The sequence below is a fragment of the Manis pentadactyla genome, chromosome 15 (genome assembly GCF_030020395.1).
Source record: "Manis pentadactyla isolate mManPen7 chromosome 15, mManPen7.hap1, whole genome shotgun sequence".
In the NCBI taxonomy this organism is placed as follows: domain Eukaryota; kingdom Metazoa; phylum Chordata; class Mammalia; order Pholidota; family Manidae; genus Manis; species Manis pentadactyla.
In genome coordinates this window covers 6,542,954-6,555,212 of record NC_080033.1, presented here as the reverse complement: position 1 = coordinate 6,555,212, position 12,259 = coordinate 6,542,954, and the positions used below count along the sequence as shown (strand labels likewise).

Genomic DNA, 12,259 nt, shown 5'->3' with positions numbered 1-12,259 from the left:
AATAGTGAACAAAAATATTTTTAAAATCTCATTTCTAAGACAGTTGGAAAAACATGAATCCTAACTGGATATCTGATGATGTTAAGGAATATTTTGTGTGTTGGGGTAAGGGAAAGGGAGAAGGGGAAGGAGAGGAGGAGGGTGGAGAATGTATTGTGGTTATTTAAATTTTTTAATTCATCTCTTAGGGATATATACAGATGAAATGTTTGGAAGTTGCTTCAAAATAAAATAGGCTGGGAAAACAGGAGACACAGACAAAAAAAGACTGACCACGAGTAAATTGTTGGAACACACTGGTAAGCATATGACGGTTCATCATATTATTCTGTCTACTTTTACATGGGTTTGAAATTTTATTTAAAAAACAAGTCAAAAGACCATGAACAGGTAAGTCAGCATGGGAGAAGATATTTACAATATATATATATATATATACACTTGACAGGGGGCTTATATTCAATTACAAAAAGAAGTCTTACAAATCAATATGAGAAAGAGGCACAAGCCAACAGAGAAACTATCAAAATGCTTGGAAGGCAGATGGCAGGAACAGGACGACCTGAACGAGCCTCCCTTCTTCTCCACTCCTGGTCCCCGGTCACCTGTGCCTTTTGAGGCAGCCCACAGTTGCTGGCACCTGTGGGTGAATAAAACCCTGGGCTCCCATGTGGCCCAGGCAAGGGAACCAGAATGGGGCTTTCATCCTCTTCGTGGATACAGTCCTCGGAGCTGGAGTCTAAAGAGGAGAAAGGGAGGACGGCGGTTTCTAATCTGATTTCAAGGAGAGGAGTTTTGCGGTACCGAAGAGGTATGCACACCCCAGTTATAACTGTGGTCATTCAGTAATTAAATTTGAATCAATTGTTTGAAAGGAAGACATTTTTTAGAAATCAAACAAACATCTGGAATGATTAACTCTGGTGAGAAGAATTACAAACTCAAGGCACTAAGATACTTTACTTTTTCCCATTCATTCCTTCATTCAAGTGTTTTTCAATCTCTGCCCTCGTGGAGCTTGTATCTTAGTGGAAACGGATATTGGTATTTCCATCATTGTGCTTTTGTTAAAGAGCTGATCATGGTCTTACCCTTTTAAGGCCTCTGTCCTGAATAAGGTCTGATAAATGTCAGGTGCGACTTCTGTCCTTGGTGCCCCACTCACGAGGGTTCTCTGCTGTCGGGCTCTGGACCACTGGGATACTGAGCTGTGCCTGCAGCACCGACTGGGATGGAAATACTTTATCTCCTACTTGACCAAGTGATTAGATGAATTTAGATCTCATTTAAATCTTTTTTAAAAACATTGGTTTACAGAACCGTTTGCCTATGTGAATCCTCTGGTCCAGTTCCTACCACTCCCTTCACGTCTTCAAAATTTACCTTGGATAAATGTGACGACTTACAAAATTTGATCTCAAACTGAAGCTCTTACTACCTTTCTCATGATTTTAAGGTTTCTCTCCTGCATGAAACTTCTGGTGATACTGAAGTCAAGAAGACCATCCGAAAACCATTCTACACATACTGTAATGTTTGTATCTCTCTAGAATGGACATTATGGTGCAGCTGAGGCACTTAGCACGCTCCACCATGTATACATACTGTTTCTCTTCCACATGGACACTCCAATTAATGAAGACTTTTCCACTCCTCACAAAAAAACTCCTTTTATGTATTTTTTTCCTCAGTGTGGGCTCTCTGGTATGCTTGAAGCTGTGAATTCCGACAAAAACGATATCCACACTTCTCCTACTTGAACGGTTTCTCCTCATTGTGGTCTTTCTCATGGGCCAGAATGGCTTCAAGCCCTTTCCACACTCTTTAGTTTTATTGTTTCTCACCAGGAAGGAAGTGGTGAATCTCTAATTGTGAACTCTTGCCTGTAATTCCACCTACTTATAAAGTTTCCCTCAATTGTGGGCCTTCTGATGAATACTAAAATATGAATTTTTGATAGAAGTTTTTCCCACACACCTCACATTTATAGGGATTCTCTCATTTGGACCAAATATGGACTTGATAATGGGAGCGTCTCCTGAAGTTCTTCCCACACTCTCACATTTATCTTATTTCTCCCCAGTGTGGACACCTTGATAGACCTCAAGACTTGAAGACTGAACCCCTTACCACGCACTTTGCATATGCATGGTTACTCTCCAGTGTGGACTTCATGACGGGCCTGAAAGTGTGAAAGCTGAATGAAGCCCTTACCGTATTCCACAGATCTGCAGGGTTTCTATCCCATGTGGGTCATCTGATAGAATTTAAAGATTTAAGCTTTCAATCTTGTCACATTCCTCATATGTGTACTGTTTCTCGGAAGTTACAGTTAAGCCTTTTGTGCTGCTGTACAATGGACACTCTTATCACATGCATCACAGTTGAATGCTTTCCCCTCACTATGGATTCTCTAATGGTCCTGAAGGTCTAAGATATGAAAAAATGCCCTTCCACACAACCTAAAATTATAAGGTTTCTTTCCTATGTAGACTTCTCAATGAATATTAAGTGCTAATTCATAACTGAATCCTTTTCCATGTTCCTCACATTTATATGGTTTTTCTACAGTGTGGATTTTCTCATGAATCTGCAGATGTAAACACTGAATGAAGCCACTATCACACTTACAGCATTTTTCTCCCATAATAAATATGAAGAACTGAGTTATAACAGAAACCTTTTCCACATTCACTACAGGTACAGGCCTTCTTTCTGACGTGAAATTGCTGATGAAGCTCAAAGTCAGAGACATTCCTGAAGGTCTTAACATACACTAGTAGTTGTTTTGTGTTTTTTTTGGTATCATTAATCTACAATTACATGAGGAACATTATGTTTACTAGACTCCCCCCATCACGAAGTCCCCTCCACAAATCCCATTAAAGTCACTGTCCATCAGCATAGTAAGATGCTATAGAATCACTACTTGTCTTCTCTGTGTTGTACAGCCCTCCCCATGCACCCCCTACATTATATCTGCTAATAGTAATATCTCCTTTATTTTTCCCCCTTATCCCTCCCTTCCCTCCCACCCTTCTCAGTCCCTTTCCCTTTGGTAACTGTTAGTCCATTCTTGGAGTCTGTGATTCTGCTGCTGTTTTGTTCCTTCAGTTTTTCTCTTTGTACTTATACCCCACAGATGAGTGAAATCATTTGATACTTGTCTTTTCCCACGTGGCTTATGTCACTGAGCATAATACCCTCTAGCTCCATCCATGTTGTTGCAAATGGTAGGATTTGTTTTCTTCTTATAGCTGAATAATATTCCATTGTGTATATGTACCACATCTTCTTTATCCATTTATCTACTGATGAACACTTAGGTTGCTTCCATTTCTTGGCTATTGTAAATAGTGCTGCAATCAACATAGGGGTGCATCTGTCTTTTTCAAACTGGGCTCCTGCATTCTTAGGGTAAATTCCTACACTAGCAGCTTTTTATCCTGTGTGAATTATTCTATGTTGGTCATAGGTTAACGCTTTATTCTGTCTTTTCCAGTCATTGTGGTTATAAAAATTTTCTCTTTTGTGAACTCTATGAATAACACACCAATCATACTTTATTGTCCATTTTTCATGGGGATTTGCTGACATCTTCTCTGATTATTCTGTGGTTCATTCACGTTTTCCTCCAAGAATCCTAGGCTTACAAGGTGGAAAATTCTGAATCTGTTGTACTATTGGAACCATCCCTTTGATGGTTCAAGATATAATCTTCATCTTTAAAATTTTGTGTCCCCGTCCATACTTAGCAAGAGGGATCACCCCATTTATGCAAATGAGAACAATTTATCAGAGGTTCTTGGCTCCTGGTTAAATAACTTGCAATTTGTTGCCAGATTTGCTAGCAGGGAAAGCTCTTAGGTTCCATTTCACTTTCTTCATTGCTTCTTATGAAGAACAGAGAATTCAGAAATGGAGACAGGGGAACACATTGTTCAGAGATTTTAAGGTCTGACACTTGGAACATAGCATGAAACTTTAATAAACTTCAGGAAGCTTCAGCTTACATTTTCATCATGATCTACAGGTTTTCCAGAAGCCAATAGGTGGTCCACTAGGTCCCAATCCACCAAGCATTCGTGAGACCCATTTATAACCAAGTCTCATATGTGAGCTAAAAATTGGAAATCAGTTGTCTGCAAAGCGATAAAAAGATAAAATAACTACTAAAAATAAGAACAAAACACAAATTGTGGGAGGAGTTGGGGTGTGTGTGTGGGGAGGTTGAGGGGGATAAAGGAGCACAAAAACTCAGTCATAATGGAAGTTGGTCATGGGGACAGTAGGACATGGAGAATATAATCAATGATTCTGTAACATCTTCCTATGTTGACAGATGACAACTGTACCAGTGGGGGTGAGGATTTAATATGGTAACTGTTGAACCACTATGTTGCATACTTGAAACTAATATAAGATTGTGTATCAATGATACTTCAATTTCACAAAAAGAACAAAACATGAAAAACCAAAAACCTCTACTTCAATTAAAATTGAAATGTCACAAGTCTAGGAATAGAACTCACTCCAGATGGTAATGGAATGATAATGAGAAAGTAAATGGAAATGCCATGTGTTTAGAGGTTGTGCTCCTTCATGGAGCACATTTTGAGAGAATTTAGAATGATTTCTGGCACAGACAAATCAAGCACAAGAGGAAATTAAGTGTTTCATGCATCAACTTTAGACTAAGAGAAGTTTTTGGGTATGACACAAACCTATTGTTTTTTTCTATTGAATAAAATCAGTGTCGAATCACATAATAAATTATGTTGTTATATGAAGTGGAAACGTTAAGGAAAACCAATAACGTAATCAACAGTTTAGCACATTTGGGTTTATTTTACATATCTTAAATATTAAATATTAAAAACTATAAGTGCTTAACCCAGATATTCAAAATATGTCTGGAAATTTCTGCACAACATATATACCTAATCTTATTTTTCTAGACTGACACCAACTATAAGTTAACAACTACTGTGAACTCTTGCTAAGCTCCAAAATAATTTTAGGCTTAGAAATTTATTTTCTAAAATATTTATCTTTACTATTATTCCAAACTTTCTAAATTTATATAGACATCTAAATGTTTGAGGTTTTTCTCAGCAAACTTGTCAACTCAGTGTTAAATGACCTGGAGCAAATGTAAGAATAGTCAATTAAAAGTCATCTCTTCTATTGCCATGGCAGGTGCCTGATAAACAGCCTCTCAATAACTGCCAGATTTGCTAGCAGGGAAAGCAAACCTGAAGGTTTCAGTCAGGGCCACACTACACAACCTGTTCATCTGGACATCAGGGTCCTGCTCAAAATGTTTAGTAAAATGTTTACAGATGGATTATCAGAGATGTTTTCAGACAGATTTTAATGTCTTTAATATCATATTGGAAAGTTATGCCAGTGTCTAGATGACTGTCAGGCCCGGAAATGGCTGCAATGACTGGCAAGTCCAGGAGAAAATACCTCATCACCCGGTGCCAGAAATGCAGTATGCCAGAAGAGTGGCCCTTCAGCTCCCGCTGGGATGTCTTTTCCATGAGGATGAAAGTGGTGTAACTCCGGGGCGGGGGGAATCTTTCTCCCAGCCTGGAGCAAATCACCTTTGAAACCAAAATCAGTCGGAGGGAGAAATAAAGTGGGAGAAACCCATTTACTGCTTATAAGCAGTCATCCACTTCCGCTCGCAATTCTTATCACCGACCAACCCCAAGGGAATTTCTCAATTCAAATGATCAAGAAATCATATAAAATGGATATTTAAAAAGTAGTCTTCTGAACTTCATACAGAATGTTTATGTGTATTCAAAGGTAAGGTAGCATTCCTCAAAAAACTAAAAGTAGAAATACCATACAGCCCAGCAATTCCACTTCTGGGAATTTACCTAAAGAGGGCAAAATCACTAATTCAAAAAGATATATGTACACCTATGTTTACTGCAGCTTTATATTTATAACAGCCAAGATATGGAAGCAACCCAAGTGTCCACTGATAGATGAGTGGATAAAGATGCGGTGCATGTACACAAAGGAGTGACTCCACCATATAAAAGGGAATCTTGCAGAGTGTGACAATGTGATTGGATCTCAAGGGTCCACGCTAAGTGAAGTAAGTCACAGAAAGACAAATACCATATGATTTCCCTTATATGTGGTATCTAAAAACAAAACAAAGAAACAGACTCATAATATTGATAACAAGCTGTGGGTTACCATAGGGGAAGGGACTTAGTTGGGGAATGAGGGAAATTAAGTGAAGGGGATAAAGAGGTACAAACTTAGAATTATAAAATAAATTAGTCATAGGAATGGAAATACAGCATGAAGAATATAACCAATATTACTGCAGTATTCTGGTATGGTAGGTGGTAACTACACTTACCATGGTGAGCATTTAGTAATGATTATAATTATCAAATAACTATGTTATATATCTGAAACCAATATAAGAATGTATATCAACTATATTCCAATAAAAAAAAGGTAAGGGAGCACTGACGTTTCAGATTATAAGCAAAGGAGGTGAGAGAGAAGTGAATACTTTAAAATATCTATATGTGCTCCATATATTCCTATAGCTTCTTGCTTTTTTCATGGGCTACACTACAGTAGAAGGTCTGCTTCATTATGGCCACACACTAGGATTTAAGTACAATCCAATCACTTGTATATAGCCTCTATTAACCCATATAATATAGTACTTATTTCACATCTTTGAACCTAAGGCATAGAGATACTAAATAACTGGCTCAAGGTTACTTAGTGTTAGAGCTCAAGTTCAAAGCTAGCAGGTCTGGATCCAGAGCAGGAGCTGTAACTGCTCAGAATATTTATCCCTGAGCAGTTAACTTCCCTTCCTGTTCTAACTGTTCTACCTAAGATGGAAATGTGGTTATGTTCCTGCGTGACGTATGTCCAGGGCTCCCTGTGCCTTTAGAATAAACACACAATCAACTTTTCAGGTCAGAACCTTTTCCCACCTTTTCTAAACCATCTCACTGCAATAAAATTCCAGTCTTAGTGCATCACTTGCCTTCCCACAAAAGCCTCCAGGCCTTTGCTCGTGCTGTTCTTTCTCTTTGATCATGCCCCCCTTCCCTGCTCATCTAGCATTTCGACTTTAATTATTCTCAGTTTCAATGTCCTCTGCTTCAAGATGCTTTCTCCTGGGTTTGGCCTTGTTCTCATAAACTTCCAAGTCTTTTCTACGTGAGAGCAGAGTGTAGCAGCCAAAAGCACATGGAACTGAACCAGGCCACTGAGGTTTATCCCTGGCTGTGCCACTTACTGGCTGTGTGACCATCAACATAAGTCATTGTTAACGTCATCTGTGCCTCTGTTCTCTCAACAGCAAAATAAGAACAGGTTCACACAAGGAATACACGAATAAATACATGCAAAACATTAGAGTATCTGTTAAGATGCTAATAATCATCATAATTATTAACATCACTCAATAGATGCTAATAATTATCATGATTATTAAAGTCATCATGTGGTACATATGGAACCACACATTAGTGATTTTTTTCTAAAGAAATGTGTTTTCGATCATGAAAGTATTATTAATAATTATAGGTCAACTTTCGAAGATTCTGCAGAAGTTGGCAGATTCTCCAAGAAATAAAGCAACAGTCCTCAAGGTATAGCCTGTGTACTCCTGGGGGTCTCTGAGAGCTTCAGAGAATCTATAAGGTCAAAACTTTGTCTATAATAACACTAAGGCACTGGGTTTTCCCCCCCGACTATGTTTACAATTGCAGCAATGGTGCAAAAGAATGTTGGTTAGAATTGCTGGCGCCTTGACAGAAATCAAAGCAGTGATAACAAACATGCAAATAGTCACTGTACTCTTTATTGCCAGGTGCTCACAGTAAAACTAGTGAGAGTTTCACTTTCAACTGTACTTGGTGAAACAGTAGAAATTATTATTTTTTGCATCTTAACCCTTGAGTGTAAGTCCCTGTGACATTCTGTGATAAAATTTGTTTTGTTTACTAGTCAAATAAGCATAAACCACTGCTGCATACAATCATGGCCATAAAATAGCAGTTGTCCATTCTTTGAGTTATGGGGTGAACTAGGCTTTTTTTTTTCTCATAGGAAACCCCTTTCTTGAAAGAACAGCTGACAAATTACAGATGCTTAGACCTAGGTATTTGGCAGAACCTTTAGAAATGAGAAAAATACGCCTATAACTTCAAAGAAATTACTGGCAGCATTTGTTGTCAATGATAAAATAAATGCCTTCAAGCAGATAATCAGGATTTTGGAAAATCTGTATCACTGAGAACTTGACAGGTTCCCAGTAGTTAAAGACTTAAGGTCCTTACAGAATCAACTTTTCTGATGAGATGGATGATACTGATGAAAACAATTTTTTAAAATATTCTAAAATCAAATGTGTCAGTGTTTGAAAGATCTGCAAAACTCAGTTATTTCATATTTTCCAAATGAACAACACGTCACAAAACCATGATGGGTAAAAAAACTCAAAAGTACAAGATAGACTGAGGATTTGAATTAACAGAGTGCAAAAAGTACTCTGATTCAGTTTTAGATTCTACATTGCAATAACCTTTGCCAACTACCACTTGTTGAACTTTGGTGCAGTATTAAAGGAGAATATTATCTGTAAAGTCTATTAAAGTTGTCCTTTTCCAACTTCTGTGGGAGGTTAGATTTTCTTAAGTACTTCAACCAAAACAATATACCAGAACACAGAGAATCCAGAAGGTATGAAAATTTAGCTGCTTTTCTTAGAAAAAGTCAAGAATTAAAGATTTGCAAAAAACTAAAACATAGCCCTTTTCTTGGTAAATTTATTTTTGGAAATATAGCTTTCTCATGAAAGCTGTTATTTATATTACCATGTTACAGGTTTATTCCAAAAATAAACCATTAGAGATGGTTACTACACTTAGCCTGGTGAGCATTTAGTAATGTATATGATTGTCAAATCACTACGTTGTACAGCTGAAAACACTGTAATATTGTATATCAACTATAGGTCAATACAAAAATTCTTAAGTATTGTGGGTAAAATTCTAACATTTCCAGAATATTTCGTCTGGCTTTAGTATATCTGCATATCAATAGGCATTCAGAGGTGGAAAGAAGTATGGCTTTAGTGTATTTGCATTTTTCCTCAGGGGCAAAGTTCATCTCTATATCAATGTGTAACTACCTGGGCAACGGAGGGCTTATCTGTACCTAACAGGTGAGCAGGAGGGCTGGTTTTGCTGTTGCTTGAGCAGGAGAGATGGGCCGGACTGCAGTTTTTTAAGCAAAAAACGGATCTTAAACTTTATTTCTCCCTTTGACTGATTTCTGTTTTTAGAGGTATTTTGCCCCGGGATTTCCTCTTCCCGGACTTACAAATATTAATTCCTAAATAGGAAATATATTCTTTCATAGAGCCACTCTAATTTGTATAAATCTATTAGATTGGAACTTAAAAAAAAAGAATGTTTAATTACTGGCATTACGAACACGTACACGTCCCACATGTTCTCCGTTTATGAAAATAACCTTTGTAGGAAAAGAATGCCAAGTCCTCACGAGGGGCCCTGCTGCTAAGAGCCGAGGGATCTCTCATCCGTCCACCTCTGTGAGGTCTTTCTTGATAAGTGAGACCTGGGGAAGGAAAGCAGGCTATGAAGTATCACCCACTGCCCGAAAAACAGTGGGCAGTCCAACGCTATTAGATACTACTATCAACCTACTTTACGTATGAGCAAATAAACACAAAGAGAGAAGTGGCTGCTGGAGGGCGGGATATGCTGGGGGAGCCAAGCGCCCAAGAGGCTGGAACCCGGGCCCGCACCCAACCCGGGACGCGATAATCTCCCCAAACACGAGCGGACTCTGCCTCAATGAACTAAACCTGCCGTCTCACACCTCAAACATCCACTGTTTTCCCCTCAGATGGGTTACTGTCGACTCAAAGAGCAGGTGGAAGGAGTCCCGAAAGGTTGCGAGACACGTACCTGCCAGCCACCAGCAAGGTAAATGCGGGAATAATCTCGAGCCCTGGGCCGGAAGTCCCGGCTACTACCTGGAGCTCCAGATCAACATTTCCCAGAATTCCCCAGCACAGCTCTTTGGAAACGGAAGTGCCTGGGACTACTAGGAGTTCCTGAACTACACTTCCCAGAATGCCTGAGGTCCACAATGCACAGCCCCGCTCCTCAGGATAGACGCGCCCGCCACTTCTCAGAGATCCGGAACTGGGTTTCCCAGAATGCTCCAGGGGAACAACGCCCGGGATCCTGCCTCCCTGGGCTAAAGTGCCTATGTGGCCTGGGGGGCTCCCTGCCTACCTTTGCTGCAAATTCCTAGGGCGAGAGTGACAATGGGCAGCAATGTGAATTACTACACTGAGAACTGGATTAAATTTCCCAGAATACTGGAGGGGAAAATACTACATAGGCACGTTGTTCTGGAACTGCCTACAAAAAAACAGGTCCAGTGGATTGAATGCCACTGACATACTTGCCTGGTGCTCAAGTTTCTTCCACTACACGATCTTCTCGACTATTTGTCAGAGTACGCTGCCTGGTAGCACTTCCTGCCAGTCAGCGGTCCTTTGGTGTTTTGACTACAGTTACTCCTGTTTTCCGAAAGCTCGAATTAGGTCACTAGGCTTTTAAGAAAGACGTGCAATAGTACCTGTTTTGGTAACTGGAAAAAATCCGTACAGGATTTTCACTTTTACTAAATAAGCCATTATCATACTAATTAATGTAGGTCTTTCCTAAAAGTGAAGTGGCCTCATTCAAGTGTTCAGAAAGCAGGCATACTGTTCTGCTTTATGCCATTTTTGCTTCAGAAAGACGTCATAGGAAGGCTCTACTTTCGGACAGAGGGGGATATCTGTAATGGGGTTCATTTTGGATGAATGCTGTTGGTCAAGCCCAGTCTTCCCTCCCCTTTTTTTTCTTACACATGTAACTGTTGCAGGCGTTGAGTTTGTTTTCCTCAGTTCTTGTCCCCACCACAGCAAAGAGTTGAAGGGCAGAGACACAGTAGTGTTAAAGGTTTTATTCGAATGCACTCCAAGAGAGGAGTGGGCTGGAATCAAGGTAGATAAAGGCATCTTTGTTTGATTATATTCCAAGGGAAGGTGGGACCAGAGTCAAGAAAGACAAAGGCAGGTTTACTTGAATAAAACAAAGAAAGGAGGAAAGGGAAGCTCACTGAACTGCTGTTTCACATAGGGCACATCCCTTCCAACTCCTTAAGCCAGTGTCACCTGGTGTCTCCAGTGCCTGCTTGGATCTGCATGGCATGGGAACTAAGTCCCTACCACCCCAGGATTTGGGGGAGCTGCAGAGCACTGGATGCAGTGAGATTGTGTTCTGAGAAATTCCCAAGGGCAAAGGAAGGAGACTTTCAGGCAGGCTACTAAGGAACATGACTGTACAGCTGCAGTCCTGTCCAGGTCACCCAGGTGACAGGAATTTGCAAGCCCAAATCAGAGCTCTCAGTGGCCCCTCCCTCCTTATCTGAAATAGGACCTTGTGACACACTTGAAGAAAGGGGAGTATAGGCAACCTCAGAGAGGAAGCGTGCTTAAGGGTTTGGGGCCTGGGGTTTTATGGGCTTTTTTTGGGTAAAGGTCAGCATAAGGCATGATGTATATAGGTGATTCATAATTCCTTTGAAGTTTTATTTTAAGAATAGGATTATTTAGGTGACTGTGTTGGTTTGGAACGTCAGCATTCTTTGTCCGCATAGATTGATTTACACTTTTGAGGTCTGTTTCCCGCCCTGGTTACAAAGTTACTTGATTATGGTCTGGAGGAAGAGGGAAAAAACAGCATATAGGTTAAGTTGAAGAATAAGCTGGGCCTTTTAGCAGGCAAGGAGATTTTACAGTGGCATGATCTAATTGATACAATAAAGACATGGGCTGTGCTTGAACACTTTTCTTTATCTGGGGAATATCTGGACATTCCAAGTTGCTCCTGTCCTTTGGAACTTCAACTAATTAACTCATTAACTGTAAGTTGTTTTCTGGCTCTCTAGTTTTATCTGGTTAACTCTTTTGAGTCCCTTTTAGTGGGTTTTACTGGCCTTATTCTCCCTCCACCCATTCATATCTATTTTTCTGCCTAACATAACTATACTATACTAATAAGCAATTGTCAAGAAAATATCTGGTGTAAGAGAGAAAAGTGAAGCTTGAAATACAGAAAGAAAATAAAAACTATCAAAGAATGGAAGGGATGAGTAGGTCAAAAATGAATCT

General features: G+C 39.6%; 1 long non-coding RNA gene across 1 annotated transcript; it reads right to left on the bottom strand.

The window, feature by feature from the left end:
* Positions 1-281: 281 nt before the first annotated feature.
* Positions 282-10,107, bottom strand: LOC118928747 (uncharacterized). The gene is made up of 2 exons (XR_005031322.2): positions 9,996-10,107; positions 282-739 (listed from the first exon to the last, which is right to left on the bottom strand). It is a non-coding gene; the product is annotated as an uncharacterized LOC118928747 (long non-coding RNA).
* Positions 10,108-12,259: the final 2,152 nt, after the last annotated feature.